Source organism: Argiope bruennichi, chromosome X1 (assembly GCF_947563725.1).
Source record: "Argiope bruennichi chromosome X1, qqArgBrue1.1, whole genome shotgun sequence".
Taxonomy (NCBI): Eukaryota; Metazoa; Arthropoda; class Arachnida; order Araneae; family Araneidae; genus Argiope; species Argiope bruennichi.
This window is the reverse complement of record NC_079162.1, coordinates 12,564,752-12,588,725: the sequence shown is the minus strand read 5'-3', so window position 1 is coordinate 12,588,725 and position 23,974 is coordinate 12,564,752. Positions and strand designations below refer to the sequence as shown.

The 23,974-nt window shown below is 26.5% G+C and overlaps 1 protein-coding gene across 4 annotated transcripts in view; it reads right to left on the bottom strand.

Annotated features, from left to right (window-relative positions):
* LOC129959074 (leucine-rich repeat-containing protein 24-like) overlaps nucleotides 1-23,974 on the bottom strand; it is a 497,442-nt gene that overhangs the window by 115,845 nt on the left and 357,623 nt on the right. For all 4 annotated transcript variants that reach the window (XM_056071869.1, XM_056071868.1, XM_056071870.1 and 1 more), the window contains one exon: nucleotides 10,695-10,727. The gene's annotated coding sequence lies outside the window, so the exon portion shown is untranslated. The remainder of the gene's footprint in view (nucleotides 1-10,694; nucleotides 10,728-23,974) is intronic.

Genomic DNA, 23,974 nt, shown 5'->3' with positions numbered 1-23,974 from the left:
AAGAACTGTTACTAGAACACATTAACAGAATTCTGAAAGAATTCTCAAAGGAAATAGATGATTAATATATATATCTGGAAAAATAATTTATTTGATTAAAATTTATTTGTTTTTATCAATGAAAAAATAACCATTTAATGAATAGCCACGAAATGCTCATTGAAACATTTTCCTATATTTAGATATTTGTGAACAAACTATGAAGTGTTTATATATCAAATTTAAATAACTTAAGAGAATAATTAGCTATTGGTAAATTTTTAATATATTCTGTTTCGTAGTTATATTCCTTGTTTAGTTTCAAGTTTTGAACAGTAAAATGATGTTCTATAAAGTAACATTTTACACAAAAACAGTTTTCACATTAAAAATATTAGATGTGAAGGGTTTTTAAATTAGTAGTAATTAAAGTTGTTTTAAAGAAAAAAAATATGTATTTTAGTATAAGAAAATTACAGAAGGGTGTTTGAGAACATAAAATATGGAATCTTACTAAGGAAATTATCAAGTAATAGAACATGATTGTAACTAATAAGTAAATCGATTTTATGAAACTCTGTTTTATATTTTGCTACTTCGAGAACAATTCAACATTTTATGAAATTTTAACAATAAGAAGAAATGTAAATGAATTATTCCACTTACACAGCTATTCCGTGACTCTTTTAAATAGACTAAGATTAATAGAATAAAAATATTTAGTTGGAGGAAATTTTCATTAAACTATTGTTCATGTTCTTTAAATTGTTTTATGAGGTTTGACTTATTCCTGCAATGCTATACTTTGAAATAGGCTCTTTATTTATTATTTTAGCCATTCGGGATTTCACTGGCTTGACCGTTTGATTTCGACTTCGGACGCGAAGGATTGGGAAAAGCAGAATCCGTACTACCCAAGACGTTGTGAATCTGGTACATATTATGGCTGCAATCCTTTTCACTTTCGTATTCTCTTGGAAATAAGAATAGGGCAGTTTTTAATCACATGTTATTATGTGATCCCATGATTACATGCTCTTTCCCAGTGCAATTTCAATTTTGGATTTTAATCTTCAATCACATCTTGTAATTTTCATTATTTGTTGTAAATTTTAAGGAAAAAGATGAGTAGCACTTGATTCACATACATTTTCATGAATTGAATAATAGTCTCACATAACTCGAAACGCAAGAATTATTTTCTTGAGCATCGTCGCTATATATGAAAAGTATATAATTATTTTTGCTTATTCTTACGTAACTCATTCAGATAATAGTAGATTAAGAGCATAATATATGAAATGATAAACCTTCTAAAAGGATTCTCAGCAGAAAAATAAATGGTCTTTAAGGGGACACGGTACATAAAAAATAATCAAAATATCGTATTTTTTATTGTCTCATTTGTTTGCTTAGATCCTTCTTCATATCACACTAAAATATTAAAACTGTATCTGTATTACTTCGAAAATTATTAAGGTTTTTATTCGTAATGACAGGGATTTAAAAAGACTTGGACTTTTAAAAATGGCGGACTTTTAAAGACTCGGAGTTACCGAACTAGTGTCACAGCCCTAAGAAATATTGAATTATTTTTCTTTTCTTAGCAGAGAATTGTGTCCTTCTGGAAAAGATTCTTGGTGGTTTTTCCAGGAAGCTTCAGCCAATGGTAAAACACCAAGTTCACATAAAACAGATATAAAAGCATAAATAAAGGAGAAATTTATTTCTAAATGTATACCAATTTATCAATGACTGGCATCAAATAAGCTTCTTCAACTTTGAACAAGATGTTTCACACAGAATTAAAGTCTTCAAAGTGTAATATGTTTTTACTTTGTCGAGTCCAAATTGCAGTTGCAGATGCAGTTTCTGAGTTCAATGTAGGGACATCTAAATCATTACAAAGTTTTCAAGCTGAAAATAGCATTCTTCTGAACAAATAATCTAGATATTTAGTCTTGTGGGGGGATTATAAGCGTGTGTATCAGAGAAGACGGAAGAAATCTGCTGTGTATGAGTTAGATCAGAAAAAAAAAATTAAACATACTCGTAAGCGCTGAGAATACTATGATTTAAAAAAAGGACTGACATACAAACCTGGGTGCTTTTAAATAATTTGTTCAATAAATTTTAAGTACCAGGTATGTTAATTTATTTTAAAAATTTAGATATTTCGTCGGTTTCATACAGCTGTTTCTATCGATCAAGTTTCTTTTTACTGCAATAATGAGTATCTAAAACGTTATAAAATATTTTGTATTGAATATAGGTGTTTTAAATTTTGTAAATATATTTTTAATTATATATATATTATGACTATGCAAAATATTTGCTTGAGAAAAGAGTAAATAGATTTTTATTCACAAATCAAAACTTTAAATGTCTTTTTCTCCGTCTTCTGTTTTTCTTCATCTTCGTGTTTTTAAAATGCTAAAACCTTTTTTTCTAAGTAAGATATAGTTTCCAAATTTTGTGTTCAAGTTCGTCATTGTTTATTTAATAAAACTGTGAATGCAATAAGTATTCACTTGCTTAGTTTTTTCAGATGCTAGAGTTAAAATGAGGTGCTGGTAAATTTCCTTATTTTTCACCACATATTATTTAAAAAAAATTATATTAAAATAAATACGAAATATATCTTGTAATCCATGCACAGATTTGTAATTTATTTTAGAGAATCTATAAAAAAGTATAAAGAAACAATACTCATATTTGAAAAAGTAGTAGAAAAGTTTAAAAAACTGAAATTTCATCTAATCAGGCAGATTAAAATTGTTTTGTTTTTTTTCTTTTCAGGGTGTTTTTATTTCAATGCTAACTATGAAACATTTTTGTATAATGTTGAAATGTAAAAAAAAAAAAAAATGTTATGAAGGCACCGTGTCCTCTTAAAAATGTTTCAATTTCATAGTAACTCAACAGGAGTAATTTGTTAATGTTTTCGTTCATTTTTTTTATTTATTGAATTATATTTTTCAAGGATTGCCTGAATATGGAAGAGAAATCTTTCTCTAATTTTAGAGCACTTATAAATTTTCCTTTATGGCAACTTTTCTTTGAAAAGAATTTCATAACTCGGAGATATGTGTGTTTTATTTATTCCAAGCCTAGCTCAAATCTTAAGGCTCAAGCCTGAAGAATTGCAAGCGCACTGCATTTAACTGCCACAAGAAAACAACGCTAAAGACATTAAATTAACTCGCAACTTTTCTTTGCTCGTACAAATAGTTTCGAGTACAATAAAGAAAGAACAAATTGATCATGATAACTGCAAACGTCTTATAAAATCTAATATGAGAAAGAGACTAAAATCTTTTAACAGGTGGTTTATTTGTAAAGTAAAAAAATGCATATGAAATACGTAAATGTAGATCGAATATTATATTTTATAGAAACTTCTATATTTTTCAAAAATATTTTTTTTAAGTTATGTATTATTTAACATCAGAATTAATTTTTTTGATTAATTATTATTTCTCTTTTTGATTACTCTCAAATTTTATGAAATATTTTCAGTTTTATGGTCTTATTATTTATGTTATTTTATACATAGGATTCTCAACACATATTAAATATTTTAAGAGTTGAAATAAATATAAAGTTGAACATCATCAATTAGTATCTCGTTTGAATAATAAAAAGAGAGACATGAGTACAATTAGATTTTCAAATTCGTTTGAATTCTATGTTCGAATAGAAGACAGTTTAATATAATTTTTCTCCCCATATAGAGTTATATTCAGAAATTACTGTTTTTTTATAATATTATTTACTAGAGAGAAACGATCCAAAACATTTGTTAAGTATTTTAAGAATTCAAATAACATACGTTTATCGGCACATGCAGTCATATTTGAGAAATATTATAAAGTTATTAGTACAGGTAATTACAGCAAGATTCTCTAAATAGATCTTAATATTAGTTTCAAACTATGAATAATTTCATAGAAGTGTTGTTTTATGATAGAGTCTTTTATTTGTACATAAAGTAATTTCTGTTTTGAATTACTCTTTAATTAAATAAAATGACTTTTCAGCCAGTGCTTCATCAGCAAGATTTATGAAGATGAAATGGTTTTATAGAAATGAAAAATAATCGCAAATAATGTCTATAGGAATATATAAATTCTGTAAGAAATAGGCGTATTAAACTAATATTGTTCTGGAATGTATGAGTTACAGCAAGCAATCTCTTTCAAAGCAGGGATTTTGAACTGAATCTACTTTTTGTTTTTACGTGAATATCTTCCTTTCCAATTCTTCGATGAAACGATGCATATAAAGGATATAAAATATCTAAACCAGATGTATCAACCTAAATAAAGCTTAAAATAAATATATAACAATTAAAATCCTGAAATACTTGTAAAAAGTATTACTATATCTATATGAATAGCAACATTTATAAAGAAGTTTCATTTCTTCAAAATAATGCATTTATAACGTTATTTTACTAAACATAAATAATATTGCTTTAACATTCTATTGTTAAATAATTTATTTCCATTATTTAAATTATATATACAAAATATCATCCTATGTAATAACCTATTATATCCTTTGTAAATATGGTAGAAAATGGAATATCCTATTTATGTTTTTCCTATTATATTTTATCCTATCATATTTAATATAGCAAATATAATTTTCATATAGATCATATCCAATCACATTTTTCATCCTATATCATGTTTTTGATTAATTAGTGTATACTCTATATAACATTTGCTTCTTAGCACAATTTCCTGTCAAATTGCCAAAAATGAAAATAGTGAAAAAATTAAAACATTTAATATTTAGATTCATACATCCTTTACGCAGGAGAATCGAATCTTAACGGCAACCCAGCTGTAAATTTCTGCTAACAAACCAGGCATTTTACCGAATTTATTAAGCTTAAGTAGAGTTAATCTATGAATTTAAATTGAGATAGATAACTTGCAATGTAACTGAAATTTCCTTTCGGTTAATTACCGTAAGAACAATTCATTTAAAAATGGAATAACAAAGAGAAGCAGCAAAAATTTATGATTGGTAATTTTCTTTTTAAAACATACAAGCATGCACGCATGAAAAAAAAAAATGCCAAATATTAGTGCTTTTAAATTTTAAAAAGTTGCATTATAATATTTCAGATAAAGTCGTTATATTTTACTTTTCCAATCATATAGATCGTAAAACATCTAAAACGTGAGATAAGCTTTAAAAAAATAAAACATGCAGTGTAAGCATATGATGTCTATATCCTATCATTTGTTATTTTACACGCATATATTTTATCTACAATTGAATTTTTCTTTAATCTTGCGAGGAACGGGAAAAAAATTGTGGATGCCAAATTGTAAATTTTACTGAGATCTAAATAAAACTGAATATTTTAAAAGTATTTTGCTGTAGGAAAGAGTTATTATATAATTATAATTATAATATATTTTCTTTATTAACTATAAGATAACAAAAAAAAATCACAAGTCACAGATAAAAGATTTGGATAAATCTTATTCATGTTAGAAATAACTAAATCTTGCAAATTTTTCAAATTGAAAAATCATATTAAAATTATCATAACAAAGATAAATTAAAGCTAAAAACATTTAACTGAAACCACTCTTAATAACTTCAAAGAGTTTAGACAGATCAATAATCTAGAAATTGCATTAGAGTGAAGAAGCAAAATTGAGCAAACTATTATTAAAAGAAATCTAGCACATAGATGCAATCGAGAACAAATTACCCTCTTATAAATTCCGAATATATTAATTAAAATTGTACTTAATCTACTCGCAGTTTACCATGCTATACTAAAACAACTCCATTTCGTTGCACAATAAACTAATTAATTTTGGAAGATGCAACTTTTTTGTATTTTGAAAATAATTTAGAAATTCTTAGCTGCGACCGATTAAGGTGAGTTTATGCCATAAAGATAACCTATTTTATATAATTTTCAGTTGTGAAAATTATTTACAATAAAACCTAACTAAATATGAGAAAAGAAAGGAAGTAACGTTACTTTATTATATAATGTAATCATAATTAATAATTAAAACTTAATTCCTTTTAAGTTTATTTTTGATTCGATTTCTTATTAATGCAATTAAATCACTTCATCTACGTCCATGAAAATCTGAAACACTAAGAACTCGTGAAGGGTTTTTTTTTTCACTAATGAGGATTTATGATTATTCTAAAAGCGTTTCATCTTCTGATTTATTTTTGTTTTCAAAAGAAATGGTATTTTTTTACGCTAAAAAAAATATTATCATTTTTTTTTCTTTTGCTAAAAAAGAATAGAAATTTTAATCTGTGATGAAATTACTGAATGTTAAGGGAAAGAAGATTCTTTCTCGCTTTCATGCTTTTTTCGAAGTTATGTTTAATGAAGGATTCAAATTCATACTGCATCATTCTTTGGTAATTATATCTCATTTTTTTGCCTTATCATTATTTGAAAATTAAATTCTGTTTATTAAAGATTACGAATTGTAAAAATGTTAAGAAAAAAAATGAAAGCACTTAATTAGTTGTGTGTGCTATTAAATGAATGAAAAATGTTGACATTTTAAATGTTTAAAAATGAGTAATAAAACTATAAATACTGAAGTTTTTTATATGGTATTTAATATACTTCAAATTCATACTCGAATGAATTTAGTCTTTCCAAATATAGCTGAATGACTGAAACTCAGATAATATTTCTAATATCTCTAAATAGTTGCGCTTTTACGTGGTACGCAATGTAAGTGTAGGTATGTAAAAAATATTTATAAATGAAAGAGCAATCAAATTTTATTGAAATATATAAAAGAAATTTGATATAAATATTATAACTTTAAATGAGCAAAGTACATCTTCAGGAGTCGTAAATAATAAAACGCATATATATGGCTGAAAAATGACACTTATTATTTTTATGATAAAGAAGTTAAAGAAATCAGAAAATGAATTCGATGCATTTTTTTGCATGCAGTTGCGGGCCTTAAATAATTTTAAAATTAATTCAAGTGAATTCAATAAACGAGGTTGCAGAAAATATCATTAAAAATTAAAATGTTTGATGGAATTCATAAATATGTCCAAAATATATTGTAAAACGTTGTAAGAACCTTTGAAAATATATTTTAGGAAATATTGAATACTTAGTAGAGAACAACTCAATTGTAGTATTTGTGTTATATATTTTAATAGAGAATTAAAAGTATGAAGGAAAACAACAATGCGTTCTAAATAATTTCTGAGCTCTATATAGATAAATTATAAATCAGGTAAAAGAAATAGACATACTCTTCTGCATTACATAGTTTAACAGAAAATATTCCAATAATTATTTTACATTTTGTAAAACTTGTACTTCAGATATAATAGAATACCTTGTATAATTTAAGCAATAGATTAAATATCTATGATTAAATAGCACTTACTGTACTCTCAGATTCCTCAAAAAATATGTAATGATATTTCTGAATTGATGTTTTTGCAATAATGTAACTTAATAATTAAATGAAAATTTGTAATATAGTAAATATTAAAATAAAAATCTAAATATTTTTTGCTATAATGTAACTTAATCAAAACATTAAAGAACTGTTTCTTTATTTTTTTACATTGTATTATTATTATTTTAGCTTTTCAAATTAATTCTTAGTGAAGAAAAATGGCTGATGACTATTAGAAACGAGTAATGGTCCCCTACATCATGGGAATGCATTTCTTCGAATAAAAAATTAATGTCTGCATTTTTTCTTTCTTTTACATTTATTTTACATTGAATTAATCTAAGTTCAGAATTTCATTTTACTTCGAGTGCATTATAAAATACCATGAGAGTTGAAAAATCCTTAAACTCGCTTTTTGAAACGTCTTACTTCAACTGACAGAATTCAAATAAAAATTTCAAACTAGGTGTGTCCAAGATGAATTAATAGAAATATGAATCTTTTGTTACGACGATCTTTCAATCTAGAAATACGTTCCCCCAGGAAACTTTCTGATGGATGTGAAGCATAACTTCATTTCACCCTGTTGTTGTTGACACAAAGCTCGATTCATTCATCTAAAACCCTCGAGATATATATGAAAATACAAAAGAGACAAATATTTTGCCAATTACAATGCACTGGGGTGTTTCTTCCAGGATGCTTCTGTGTAGTAAAAAATTGCATTTTAAAGAAATTCGGATGCTTAAATTTTTTGTAATGTCTTAAAGGAAGATTGCCTGAAATCTCTGAAGGATTTCTTTTTTAAATGTAATCTAAATTTTAACTTCGATCAAAAGTTTCCATTTCATTTCCTTGTCAATTTTGATCAGTAAATCACCGAATCTGAGAAAAAAAGTGTTTATTTTGATTTCGAATAACTCCTTTTTCAAATACATTTATATATATGTATATAAAAAAAGTAAGGTTATATCTTTCTGAATTCACCATATTATTCTCATTTAGCTCTTTATTTAGCACAGATGCACATAAACCATGTTTTCATTGGTTCTGATGGGAGATATACAACTCTAAATCTCTCTATGGGTATTGTAAGCATGGCTTCGTAGACAGGCTTCTGGGTATTAATTGACAAAATTATGAGAATTAAATCAAAATAAATTTCTGAGAAAAATTAAATATTCTATACATATTTAGTATGTGCAACCTAAAAGTGTTTTACTATAGCTTTTCACCTTTTGTAAATTAAAATATTAAAATATGGAAATTAGCAAAATTAAAGTTTAACACACAGCTATTTTTTTAAATTTCTTTTAAAATTATTTTATTTCGGAGTGTAAAATGAAAACTGAAAATGATTACTCAAATCTGTGAGAAGATTTGTTTCTTTTTTATAATTCAATATTTTATATTTTTATTACTATATGAGCCAATTTCATTTATTAAATTTTAAAATAACAGAGATACTTGCGAACTTTTATAATGTCTTGCTTCCTAAGTTTTATGCGCATATTTTTTTCCTAAATGTGATCTTAAATAGTTGTAAGTATTTTTCTGTATCAAATACGTATTCAAATTAAAAGGCGATAGGTCATGCCCTTCATTCCAAAGTTGCACTTAATTAGCTGTTGTATAAAGCAGTTTATAATCATTTATAAAATAACAGCTATTAAATTATATCTAGACGAATTTTATGACATTTTTAAATGATTGAATTCCTATGAGACATTTATAGATTAAAACTTTATAATAAGAATTTGAAACTATATTATTTTCATCTTATTGTTTATTGAAAACTATGCAAAATATGTCTCATAAATTAATAACTACAATTCGTCACCTGCCATAATAGATTATTGGAAATATCTAGATTAAAATCCCAAGGTTAAAAAATAGAAATTACTTAACGTTAAAAATTTTCTGTTGTACATGCTTTCTGAAAATGATGAATTTAAAATCTCTTTTTAAATAAAATTAGTCTGCCAGGTATCCTAAATGTAAGGAGAAAGATAATGAATGAAATATATTTCAACATCTTAAGATTTCTGTTTTAATATTTTCTACTTTTTGAGCTAATTTACATGTGATATAAATAATGTTTCGATTTCAGTTTTTATTAAATATTCAGTGTAAGTTTGCATAAAGCCTTCAAATGAATTAATGCTTGATTTGTTTTTACAATTCTGTCTGAAAAAAATATTAAAGCGTGAATGTGAAATAGTACATTTATTTTCAAATAATTATAAATTTTTATAAAAGAAAAAAATCATTTATTTTTTTTAACAATCAAATATAGGAACAGTTAAGCAATTTAAAAGAAAACCAATTTTTTTCTTCCTAGAATGAAGTGATAACTACTCTGAACTAAAATGGAATTCTAGAATTGAGAAGGGAAAAGATATTGTTTCCAACCCCTCGGCAGAAAAAAGTAATTAGGCCTGGTGTGATGATTAATGTTATGCGATCCGTGCATTTACTATGTAGCTAAAAAATTCTGTACCATGGAAATGAAATTTGTTTGATAAACACTTGTATGAAAAGAATGATAAAAACAAGCACATGGAAGAAACTCCTGATCAAATACATGCTCAAAAGAGACATAATTAATTATGAGAAGAAAATGAATATTAATAGCTTGGCACAATTTCCTGGATATTTTTTAGCTTAAGTGTGGAAATCTTCTTAAGATAAATAACTTAGACTTCTTCAATTTTGAGGACACTTTTATGCAGTAAATTTTTTCGTTCAAGAATTTTAGTTTAGTGTGTTGTTACAAATTAATTTGTTTTTACTCAATATTTTGTTTCCTCACTGGATATATACTTTGGAAAGTACGAACATATCCTTTTATGAAATGTTTAAGGTAAAATTTTAAGAAAAATAAAGTAATCCTTATTTTATTGAATTATTTTGTAGTTTTTAGAAAATGAATATTTTTAGTTAATTGAATGAAAAAAAAACGTAATTAGAAAAGTGTATTATATTTAATCATAGTAAAAATTTTGATTTTAAATAATATGTAATTATAATTAAAATTATTAAGGGCAATGAAAAATGTTAAGTATGATATTAAATAACTTTCTTGTAATACAACGAAATTTATTAATAATTAGATTTATCTTTATAAATGGTAAGAATACTTTTAACATATTCTTCTGTCAACTAAACCAGTCATCTGCCATGAACAAAAAACATCCTTCTTTAGATAAGATTTTAAATGATTAATTATCAAAATAAGAAAAAGGTCTGTCTAAAAAAAGTGTAAAATAAACTTACTTGAATAGATTGTTTTGACAATAAAGTCTATTTCTGAAACATAAAAAATAAGTAATTAGTTATATAACATAAATAAATAAAGTTGTTAATTTTTTTTATCTTATGCAATTCACAATAAAGTATTTCAATATTTTTTTTTTCAGTATTCAAACGTTGAAATATCTTATAGGCATTTGAATACACTGTGAACAATTAAGAAATAAAAAAAAGAGAAAAACTACTTGTTAAAAATTTTATAAAATCTCGTGTAACAGGCCATTTCACATTTATTTAAACCAGCCATTACTATTGTTAATCTTTCAATGTAGAACTCCTTCTCGTCACCTTACCACGTAACATAAATGCATCCGCCCATACAACAATTCATCTCTTCATGCAGAAAGAAAGTGTAAAATGGCGTATTTTTAAATACCGTCAATGCGGTAACGAGGCAACCGTATCTTTTCAAAAGTGCTTGAGAAATTACGCCGAAGTACATATTAAACTCCCGCGTACTAAAAGAGACCTCTTCTAGGTCTACTCCAATACCATTTGCGCACATGTAATCTATTTGTACATCCGCATCAAAGCTTAATTTAATTTATACATAATAATCACAGGGAGATAGCAACAGGCGTTGTTTAAAGGTTGGAATACCTTCCTGAAACAGATGGATGTGCATGATTTTCAATGGACTCGGGCTTTCGGAAACTCTCCGAATCGAAATGTTTTGAACAATAGATGGAAATGATTGTTCAGTAAAAGGAAACACAATCAGTTACAATCAAAACTCTACAAATGAGGTACCTGACTTTTATTACTCTGAAATAGAGAAGCAAATAGTTCATATATATTATTTTATACATTCATGAAACATTACATGACATTCTACTCATAGCCTAAGTAAATAAGCTTATATTTTCATTGCTATTAACTTCACAATCCAAAGTTTTGTAGCATCATTCGGCGAATAAAGTAACTTTATAAGTTAAAAAATAAACTTTACCTTTTAGTTAAAGGAAAAGAGTTAGGAAAGTTAAATTCCCTAAAATAAAAACTAAAAACAATTATGTTTTTTTCTTAGGATTATAGAGAAAACAGCACACATTTAAATGATTGTACTTTTAAAATGATTCCTCATGGAATTCAATATTTTTTTAGCAAAAATAATCATATTTTATCCATAAATAATTGCGAATAATTTAAAGAAAAATGTATTTCCTTTAAAAAATTCCAAAGCATAGATTTATCATTTACCGAAATGAAAAGTTGACCTACAACGAATTTTAATTTGCAATTTAAAAATAAAAATGTTCTTTGTGCTCTAGAAAGTGAATGGATAGATTTGAATTCCATCTCTAATTCTTTTTTGATTTATAAATTCTGCAAGATTTCTGAATAAAATTGCAAAAATCTCATTAATTTAAATGTAAAATTATTAAAAACTGAATTAAAAATTATGAGAACTTTATATTTCGGAATTCGAAGAGAGAATGAAGAACCGTTCTTTAAACTAATTGTTGAAAAATAGTTTTTAATTTACTAACAAAATAGATGAGTAAAAGTCATTTTTTCTAATATTTAATTTTTTCATCTGTTTCATAAAATAAAAAAGTAAATAGACAATATCATACGAAAAAAGTATATTAAGTAATTTTTTTGTTAATGACAAAACACATATTCTGCTATATGCATGTTTTTAATTTGGGTCACTTTCATTCACGGTTTAAAAGGAAACAAAAAAATTATTTTGATAATACAGTATTAAAGAAAACATTTCGTTATAATATGTGGAGCATTACAAAAAAATTCAATAGAAAGGAAATAAAATCCTCTTTTTTAAGTTATTGAGTTAATAATATACATGTAAAGTTGATTTTATTATGAATCGGAATTGAGTGTAATGTGCAAAATAAATTAACTTTTAAATTATATAAATAATAAAAACATAACAGAATCGTGCAAAATATATTCTTATAAATAGTTTTCTCTATTAATGAAATTTTGATGTGATTTCACCTGAATATTTTTGATAGTAAATCAGTAAAACAAATTTTTACTTCTCATAATTTTACTCTATGTTTTACTTTAAGAAACATTAATTAATTAAATTGAAAATACAATGAAACAGGAATATCCTAAAAGGATTCTATAGACTTATATCACTAAAAGTGTTTAATTTTCCTTAATGTCCTCTAAATATACTTTTAAAATTAAAAATATGTAGTTAGCATTTTTATATTTTACCAAATCAAGTACTATTTTTTATACCAAATTTCTACTAAAATAAATGGTTTTAAAAAGCGAGCTGTAAAAAACTTTAATATATATTTTTAATCTCAAATGCAGAATTATTCGAATAAATGCTTTGTATTAAATACTTTATTCAAAAATCCCCATGGAATATTTTAGTAGGAAAAAATGAAGTTCACGTGTTTTCTCATAATCCTCAGAAACCACTTTTAGATAATCAATATATGATTCGAATAAATTTTGATGAAATAGTTCAATTTTGATTAAATTTAGTTTCTTAAAAAAAATTTCCGCTTTTCCCATTTCTTTTTTTTCTACTTTTTAATTAAGAATGAATTTTACAACAAATGTAATACAATTTGTTGCGAAGTAGTATGTCAAGAAAGCTTAGTTCATTATTGAATAATTTGACTAAATGAAAAGTTTATATTTGGTTAAAATTAATATTAAAATTACTCTCATAAGATTATGATAACAAAAGAATTTCAAAAACTCTATATAATATCATATTTTAGTTTTTCTTTGGTGGAGAAATCGATGAAAAATGTTAGCACAATGTATTCGTTTTGAATGAGGTTGCGGTAACGAATCGTAACATATTAGTCATACAAAACGTTTCATTTCGTTTAAGCAATAATCCATTTCGTTTAAACAATCAATTTTTCATTGAAGAGATTTCAATTTATTTATTTTCAAAAAAATGATAACAGGCTATATTCGTAATTATCAGTAATATAGATTTCCATCTACTGGAATATCTTTAAAAAATATGCATTTTTCTGGACCAATTCTTATTTGCTTCTCATATTACAATTTGAAATATTTTTTGTTAACATGCAAGCAAAAGTATTTGTTACACACTCCCTAATGTGACTTGATTTATTTCATGCAAAGTTGGATTTTTGAAATCGTTTTTTCATTTAATTCCTGAATTTTGAGATTTAGTACACTTCTGAGTTTTCGATGATAGCATAATTTCACAATTAATTTATCAGTTAATTGATTAATTTAATTAAATAATATAGGATGATATCATTAAATTAATCATATTATAGCGCGATCTGAGTTTTATCATATAGGATGTTTCCACCTGGTATTTACTTTAAGAAAAATTGATTTCAAGATATCATAATGCTTATAATAGAAAATTTTAAATTAAAACTTAAGAGTAGAAAATAATTAAAGTAAAAATATCATTTTTTAAGAACATAAATAAAAGTGAGTTTTTAAAAGCTTTTTTCATTAAAATTATTCTGATGAATTATTTAAGTTAAGGATTTCACATATATGGAAACTGCTTCTATTCAAACATTAGTTTATTTGTAAACTGAGCAATTCATTTTCAAACACGATTTGGCTTTTTATTTCAATAGCAAATCATGAGATTGAAATCTTCTGTTATGATAAGTCACGCCATTTTTATAAATATATATAAGTAATGATATTTTAACTCTTAATTTAATCAAAATTAATTTCCAAAACTTTATCTTAATTTAGCCCATAGTAAAATATTCTCTTATTTCCTGATCTAATTCCACTTTCGGTTTAATTAATTCCTTTGTAAAAATAATGGGCCATCACGTATCAAGTGAAAGTGATACTTCCGTCGCCCTTGTCAAAGGTCAACACATGTATTCCATCGGAACGTGGCCGGAAATCCTATGTTATATAAGACTAGTGATCATTTGTTTTGCGCTCTTTCTTACTTCTTTCTTTACTTCTGTTTTTGTGCCCCGCTGCGCCTTCTTGTAAATAATCATGCTTGCCTCCCAAGAGAAAATAAAACGAAATTAAAAATACAACGTCTCGTCTATGTCTTCAAACCTGCCTTCTGCTTCAACCAAAATGTGTTATATATATATATATATATATATATATATATATATATATATATATATATATATATATATATATAGTAAACAGATGGAAAATTCAGGAAATTATCCAATAATCTTGACACCATTTCTTAGTCTGTTGTTTTTTTCATAAGTTAATGTAGAAAAGTCACAGAAACATACTACTAAAAAACAAGTGAACTCACACACGATTTAAATTCTCACATAGATGCATAATGTTAGAGATTTTCTATTTTTTAAATTTATGATCATCATTAGCTTTTATTTCATTTTTATTTATTTCTGCAAAAAACATGAAAAAAAAACCCATTAAAAACCTTCATGCTGTAGAATAATATATAAAATGACAACCTTCAAATTGCTTTGTTAAAGTTTATGAGGTATAAAACATTTTCCATTTATTACTGTTCATTTAACATTAATAAAAATATTCAACTGCATGAACTCGCTATCTTCTTTTTCCATAAACGAAAATAATAAACAATGTTTATTCCCTTAATTAAAGCTATTAATCATCATTTGTGGCTTGTCATGTTCTTGCCACAAGTTCTAAGTTTGTTTTGCTCTCTAATCATTAATTATAAAATCGATCTAAAGCACAAAATTAAGACAAAGGATAATGTAGAATTGATCGAAAAGAAAGAATCTTATTGACTTATATTCGTGGCCATAGTTGATATAATCCCAGTGGATTCTCAAAATAGTTGCATTCCATTGAATATTTAGCATCGAAGCAAATAGTATCAAATTATTGTGAAGGATAGAAGAAGAAAAAATTTTGAAGAAAAAAATTGTGATAGTATAAGAAACCGTATAAGAAATATGTAAAATACAATTATATTCAAAATGGTCAACAGTTCTGTTCAATATACGATATCTGAGATCATGTTATAAATATTTTATAATTTTGATAAAGATATGGCAAATATATTTGCTTTTTCAAAGGAAATTTTCAATTTTAAAGCATAGCATTAAATACTGCCTGGGACGTAAGATGCGATTCACGTCTTCTTCTAAATATATAGTTCATTCCAAAAATGTCTTCCTTTTCAGGCAAATCTCGTGAAATATTTTCTTTCAAGCAAGGAAATGAAGCATACTAAATTCTATGATAACTGAGGGAAAATACTTTCTGTAAGGTCTGTTGGTCATCCCTTTAAATATGAATTATTTTGCGCTTTATTGGAGTCAAGTCATAAATGACATTCTCATAAGAAATGAAACTACGCATTTTAGTTAACATCGTGCTGCATTTGTTCTATATTCTGCTGTGATTTCGCGACATTTTTCATTCAGCAAGATATGTAATTGATATTAAATTTTGAAAAGCAATTGCTATATATTATAACAGCATGAAGAAATTACATAAAATCATCGATATTTGATATAAAATTGCCATGTTCCGTTAGAATTGAAAGAAACGAAGAAAAATGGGTGAATCAGGAACAAAAAGAAAATAAATTTTAAAAAGGAATCCATTTCTACTTTCATCCTGTTAAATGACATACAAGGAAACAGCTCTATTATTCTTTCTGGTAGATGGAACATATTCTTTTGTTCTGTACCGTTTGCTTAACCAGGAGTTTAAAGCAGACTGTCCTTTGATGGAAAAAGTGCTGTTTCTGCAGTAAAGGTTAACAAAGTCGTTAACTTAAGTTATTTATCGCCGAATCCGTGTGCTATTTGAAGAGGCCAGCTCAATAAGACTACACTTAGTGGAGCTAAAAGAGATTTATTTTCCTTTTTATTCTTGAAACAACAAAAGCAAGAAAAAGAGAAGAAACTCTGCAAATGCTGTACAAACACGTTGAAAGTAAAGGGCATTCAACTTGGATAAATTCTGAACAAAAAGAATAAAAAGCGAAACAGAATAGGTACTTGAATGTAAAGCCGGGATTTGGGAAGGAAGAGCGCAAACAGCTTCAAATGTTCTACGATTTTTTTCTGACTCCTTTGAACGATAGGGACTGGAGAAGTAATCGCCTGCTCATGCGAGTCTCAGATATCTTTAAAACAACACCACACGGATAAAATGGATTCTCCTAAAGTTCTCAATTAACTTTTTTAACATAGTCCACATAGATAAAAAAAAATACTGCAGATTGAAATATTTTTAAAAAAACATCATTTTCATAATTTTGTTAATAGCTTTTGATAGCTCCATAGATGATAAAATCTATAAATTGTTAACTATAACTGTAAGCAAACTGATTTTTCAAGTTCAAGTTTTTTCAAGTTTCAGTTCAACTTTTTCAGTTTTAATCGTGTTTTTTATCATGCATATCAACGCGATTTCAAAATAAATCAAAACTAGATTTTTTATCGAAGCAATGCGAGAGCTAGCTTGAGATAATTAATTCGTAATTTTGAGACCTTTTTAGATTATACTTGCTCGACTTTTGCGTCATCTAGTGTGAGGATGTCAACTACCCCAAGGAACAACTCAGCTTTCACATTTGTGAAGATCTGTCATAGGAATCACAACTTGTGTCTTCTACTACAAAACCAAGTTTAGACTTTCAAACTACCGTAGCTTGCCAAGTTTTTCGAGAAGAATGTCAGTAATAAAATGTTGAAATTTATCAAAATGGGCTGAGAATTAAGTTTTAAAATATTTCATTGAATATATTATTTCATTTATTTTATTTTATTTTTTTATAACATTTGAAAAACTTTAAAAAAAATTGCTTTTATCTACGAGATTTTTATATCCTATTTGTATTTTAGCTTTTTCAAGCAAATAGAAAATTTTAGTTTTTAATTAAATTGATATTAATTTTTTGTTATTATTAACCACTATTATTTATTATTTTATTTAAAAATTTTCAGATAGGAAAAATGAGCTTTTACGTATTGAAACGTACTTTTTTTGACGAATAAATAAATTATTGTGACATTAAAAGTTTTTACTCTGTATATTTTTAAAAAAACTAAAAAGCAAACGGGAATTATTTCTCACTTGGAGCTAATAAGTAAAGACTTTAAAGGTAAATTCGATAGCTTCAAAATTTAATTATAAAATTACATACTGCAGCATTAAGACGATCTTAACGTAAGTATTTATACGAAAGATATTGTATTTTATCGAAATAATCCTATTTGGATCGAATGGATTTTCAGTTGATCTTTTATATTAACGCACTTGGAGTACTAATCTAATACTAGATTTCTGCCAGGAAGGTGGATGGTCAAAGTGGACTTTATTTTCAGAGTTCTCTCTTCGAAGCCTAACATTACAGTTCTCACGTACATGGAAAGCATATGCTGTATTTGCATACTACCTTGTCCTTCATATATTTGCGAGGCAAAGTCATTTGTTAACTGAGAGCCGTTTACTCGGAGGAATAATCAGTTAGATTCACTCTCTGAGAATCCCAAATAAATTGACTTCGCATTGAATAGCACGAATATTCCAACGACGTTGACAAAATTTTAGAGGAAGGTCAATTCATTGCAATTTCCTAGATTGAAAGGAATATTAAAGCTGAATAATTATATCGTAACCTACTCTAACCCTGCATAAATCGACTTATCTCGATATTTTTGGCGTTCTTAGCAACGTCAGTTAATTATCGAAGCCTAATATCGCCCCTTTAATCTTTGAGACGGTAGAATGTATGGACCTTTTGAAAGCTGCGGGCGATTAACAGTCTACAAACTTCCTTCTCACGCATAAATTAAGGGTTCTAACTCGGGAAAATTAATTTGAACCTTACAGCTTGATTGTTAACTACACTTGCGTTCTTTTCCCAAGTTTCACTTTTCGTGCGTGCTCTATTCATTCATTGGGGAAGCTGGAAATTGTTTTAAAGGCTGTAACTTTATCGGGCCGCTCACAGACCAAATTATTCGCTCGTCCATTCCCACATCTTTTAAAACTTAATCTTATTATTTAAATTGCAATTAACTTTTTTGACATTCATATTTAGTTGTAAATTCCTTTTAAAAACAACTTCGTCAACTTTCCAGCCTTGAAAATATATTTTCAGGCATCAAATTTTAAAAGAAATATTATATGTAAATCATTTGTATCCTTATGAAAGTATACGAACTGAAATAGCAGTCATTTTCGTCTGTTTAGCAATTGATGCAGTACTGAACAGTTAAGACTGAACTCGCACAATTTTTCTCTTCTCTTCTCCAGTCAGCTGGCGATTAGACCTTTTTTTTTTCCTCTGTGCTGTGCCACTTAAGGTATGATGGATAATTTTTCTATTAATTAAGGAATATAAGAATACTAATCCTACGATCCATCGAAAAGAACCAGCAATCTAATTTTTGTATAGCTTCCAAAATAGAAAAATGTATTCCTGGGAAAATATTTCTAAAACCATAGTTGCAAGCAGAAGTTCGTGATTTATTTCCTGTCCCAAAAAAATTAGACATAACATACGTAGAATAATATTGCATCGTCTAAATGATATTTCCGAAAATAATTTGATTTATGAAGAGTTACAACAGTTACAGCACAAGAATAAATATTTTAAATCATTGCATTTGATTGTAATTCCCAAATCTCATTTTACCCGACTTCACATCTTACGTTATTGCTACGTTATAATGCGTTATATTTAAAAGTGTTGAAGATAGCAATACGGAATTCTTACATTTGATTTCATTCATAGAAAAGAAATTTTATTGAAAGTGCAATTTCAAAAGATGAGAGGGCTACAAAAGAAATATACCATTTTATTCTATTTATAAAATAAGAACAATTGAAATTACAATCGAAGAGAGTCATGTCTTTGACACACGGAAATGTATACCTACCACTCAAAAAGGAGAACCACGAAGAAAGAATTTATGAGCTTCCTACTCACGAATACCTTGAGTATATTGTCTTATTTATAATTATCAAATACATTACAGATAAAACATTTGGGCATTTCTACACGTGAAATACATCCCTGTCTTAAATTCTAATCCCGCATCTAAAAAAGGAATATAATTTCAGAAATTCCAGCGTAAATATAAATTCAGCTAAAGTGAACAACCTAAATTAATGCATAGTTTACGGCATAAAAATTATACTTTTTTAAAGATTTGATAGTTAGTTTGGAAATCGAGAAAATATTTTAGAAGGACTTAGATACTTTTGTATCTTGAATCACGAAAAATGAAGCATGCAAAAATATAGTCATGGATTTTTCTTTGACATTTTAATACTAATTTTAATTTTATAAAAAAATTCAATTTAGCTGATTTTTAATCATTCTTCTAAATACTTTTCAATCAATTAAAACATGTATATATGAAAAGATAGGATTAATTTTTATAATAATCATATTTCGCTTTGTTTTTATTTAATACTTAAACTCCAAACTGAATAAAATAACTTCTTATAGCAATTCAGTATATTTGAATTTGTAATTTTTACAAACAAAAATAGAATGAACTTTCTTTTAAGTCTTCTTAAAAGAAATGTCTTTTTTAAAAGAAATTATCTTTAAGATATAGGTTAAACACGTACGCAAGAATATGAAATAAAAAAGAATGCTCATTCCATTATAACCACGCTTCTTTAAAAACAACGATTTTAACAATTCGTTATCTTTCAGAGGGAAATTTAGATTCTTATATAAGTACAATTAAAATAAATAGAAGCGTTTCATATATAATTGAACGTTCACATAATTTTTTTTTAATCCAAAGAAAAAAACGATTTTTCAATAATAAATAAAGGCAGAAAGTACAGAACAAATGTTCCTTCTTTCTTAGTTTATAAATGCAATGTCTATTTTTCTCGCAATTTCTTTTCTAAAATGTGATTTTTAGACAGTGTAGAAGAGAAAAAAATAGTGATTGGGCTTTAAGAGATCACGAATACTAAGCTATAAAGATTTGACAAAGTAGAAGGGAAAAAATTTTTAGTCAAGAGAGTCTAGAAAAATAAAAAAAAAGGTGAAAAGTTTCCTGACATTTTGAAAAAGAGTCGTCTCAAAGCAATAAAAGCATTATTTCTCAAACAAAATGACCAAATATAAGAAGTAGAATAAAATTTGAGCTTTGATTACGATGAACAAAGAAAGTACAAAAATGAAATTGCTTCAAACAGTAATGAAGTAAAAAAAAAGAAAAAAAAAAAAAGAAACAGTATGAGTTTAGATGAACAAAAATAAAAAAATAAAAAAATGCCGAAAGTTCATCCAAAACTGAGAAAAATAAGCTTTTATTGTTCTCTAGAAAGTTTTTAGACCTAAAAAGACTCTCTAAAAATGTAGTACACAGAATATTGGTGAAATTAGATATACCCACTACGAAATAAAAAAAAATCATTTGTTTTAGAACAGTTTGTTATTAGTCATTGCAAGCTATATAACCAGTTTTTTACTCACAAATTACATCAAAGTTATTATGATAGCGTTTTGTATTACTAAAATATCCCTTGACATTCAATAAAAGTTTGTAAAGTTAGGGAACTAATTAATTTTTGTAATTAAATCATTTAAAATATATTAACTTATTTATTATATTCCGCATATTATATAATGTTAAATTAAGACAAAAATAAAGCATAAATATGTGATAAAAAATAACTTTTATGTAAACTTAACTGTAGATTGAATTTATTACTATGTGTAAACTATGTGTAAATTAAGGTATTTGACTATTTTGCTTTCGATTCCGCGAGTTTCATTTAAGTGAATTAAAGTAATATTATATATTATTTGGAAAAATTACTCTCTTTTTGTGACATAAAAATTTTTACTTATAATTAGAGAGCGGGATATTTGAAGAGCACAAGACGAATGTAAATTTTTACCGAAGAAAATTTAGATACCTTTCTGATTACTTCATCGTATGTGACTTTATTTTGGTTACGGCATGTAATATTCAAAGTAGTATGAAAATTATAAGTTATATAGGATTCTAAAATTTAATATCTTGTTTTAAAGTGAAATCCTTAGAGCATTTAGTAAATTTGACACTATAGATAATGTTTGTAAAATTGGTAATTGTAAAAGTGATTACGGATAAAATATTTTATTATAAAATATCTAAAAAAATTAAAACAAAATCTTCAATTAATTTTCAACCTGACATAAAATTAAAAATAGAAACAATTTTTATTATCGTTGTATCATAATCTGAATAATCATTTCCCCTATGTCTTAACAAATATTTTTGCACAAAATTTTTATCTCAATGATCTTGAATTAGAAACAATAAAATGACTGTTTTTCGTGAAGGAAAAAGTAACATTAAAATGATTTAATTTTAAATACAATAGTTAAACATCATTAAGGAATCCAATTTTTCAAATATTATTAGAGACCAATGTACGTACTAATAAATTTATGACTGCGTCCACTGAGAATAACTATGGGCAAAATTTATAATTTAAAAATGCCAACCGAATTTAAAACTTACCCCTCTTTTATTTTTATCTTGAAGTCGGAATTCTATAAAAAATGTTTGAACAACATTTTATAAAATAGTAATAATGTGCTTCATTGAACTGATTTTCTATAATATTTTTATGGGTTTAGTTTTTCCCGTGAGAGTTAAATATTAGCAAGGAATAAATTTCGCTCTTCAGAGGACTCTAGAATAAGTTGCTCTATTGGCCCAAATGAGATAAAATTTGAACCATGCATTATTTAAATGATGCGCTTGACATTTATTAAATAAAACATTTTTATGCAAAAATCATCCAATCGATGGTGCTGTAATACACATATCTAATATGCTTTCTAAATGCTGAATAATGAAAAAAACAGTATTTTTAAAATAGCTCAATATGTCCCGCTTCATGTTCAACAACCTGTACTAATCACAGAACTATATTTTCCACAGTTTTTCAGAGTAAAACAGTCGGAATATCAAAAACAGCGCCGAATGCTGCATCTTAGATCTAGTACAGATGCTGGCCTTTAAAGGTAGATATTGTCCATCAAGACACCCCACATTCAAAAGTTGCCGAGTCTGAGGAGGTCGTGCTATTAGAAAAGTTGAGTTGTTGAAAAGTTTGAAGTAGATCAGCATTGCATCTATAAAATGTTGTTGCAGTCATTTCTTAAAAAAAAAAGCTCAATGATAAAGGTAGCCGTAAAACAACGTCATACTGTCACTTTTTCAGTATGCAAAGCTATTCCTGGATGCTTCTATGTCACTTGCGCTCGATAAATTTCCCCCTTTCCGCTCAAGTGTCAAGAAAGACTACCACATTATAAACTTTATCTTTGCATGTAAGATTTGGCGATTTTACAATGTACGCCAAACTGTGAGGTCAACTGACCCATCAACCACCCCCAATAAAACGATTAACCAATAAAACTTTCCCTTACTCTCTGAAGAGGTCACTGTCTTTGTACATCACGAGAGGGGTTTGGTGGGGTTAATGAGTCACCCAAACTTGTTTGGAAAAAATACTCTTTGAGTTGGATATTTTATATTTTCTCTGCTTGCACAGAAAATCATACTGAGGCCCGCGTGAATGTTAGAAGGGCTCTTAGAACATAGAACTCATCACTGATTAATTATTGAAGCACTTCGATTTTGGGACATTTACTTGCTCTCTATAATTCTGTTAATTAACATTACCGAATTCTGTAATTTAGAAGGAGTAATTCAATGTTTATAGTATTTCGTTTGACACGATTTTATTTTTATCAATAATTGCTTTTATTAATTTTTCAATCCAGGAGAATCGGCCAACATCTATGTGCCTATGAAATTGTAAGACCTCGGATTCATCCCAAAAGAATGGCTCAATCCTTTCTCTCAATAGTTTTAGTACTAACAGCGAATTTTAATAAAATGTCCCTAATTTTTTTTCGAATTTTATAAGTAAATTATTTATTCAAAAAATATTAAATAGGTTTAATTGAGAAAGAAACGAACAAAATTAAATTGAATTTTTGTATATTTCGTTATTTCGTATTAAAGTTCTGGAATATTTCAGACTGAATATTTATCTAGGAATTGTTATAATTTTTACTTATACATAAAAAAATAATATGAAAATAATAAAAAGGTGAATTTAAAAAAATGAATATAATTTCTAAATAATTCTTTTTTTAATATGCATTCACAATATGCATAATATGGTCACTTACATTTAACAAAAATAAATAAAGAAATAAAAAAAAATAAACTAACTGCAAACATTTATCTCTCTGACATTCAGCATAGTCAAGACTGTTCCGCATTTCTGAAAGCTTAACAGTATTTTTTGTTCATTTGTATGTA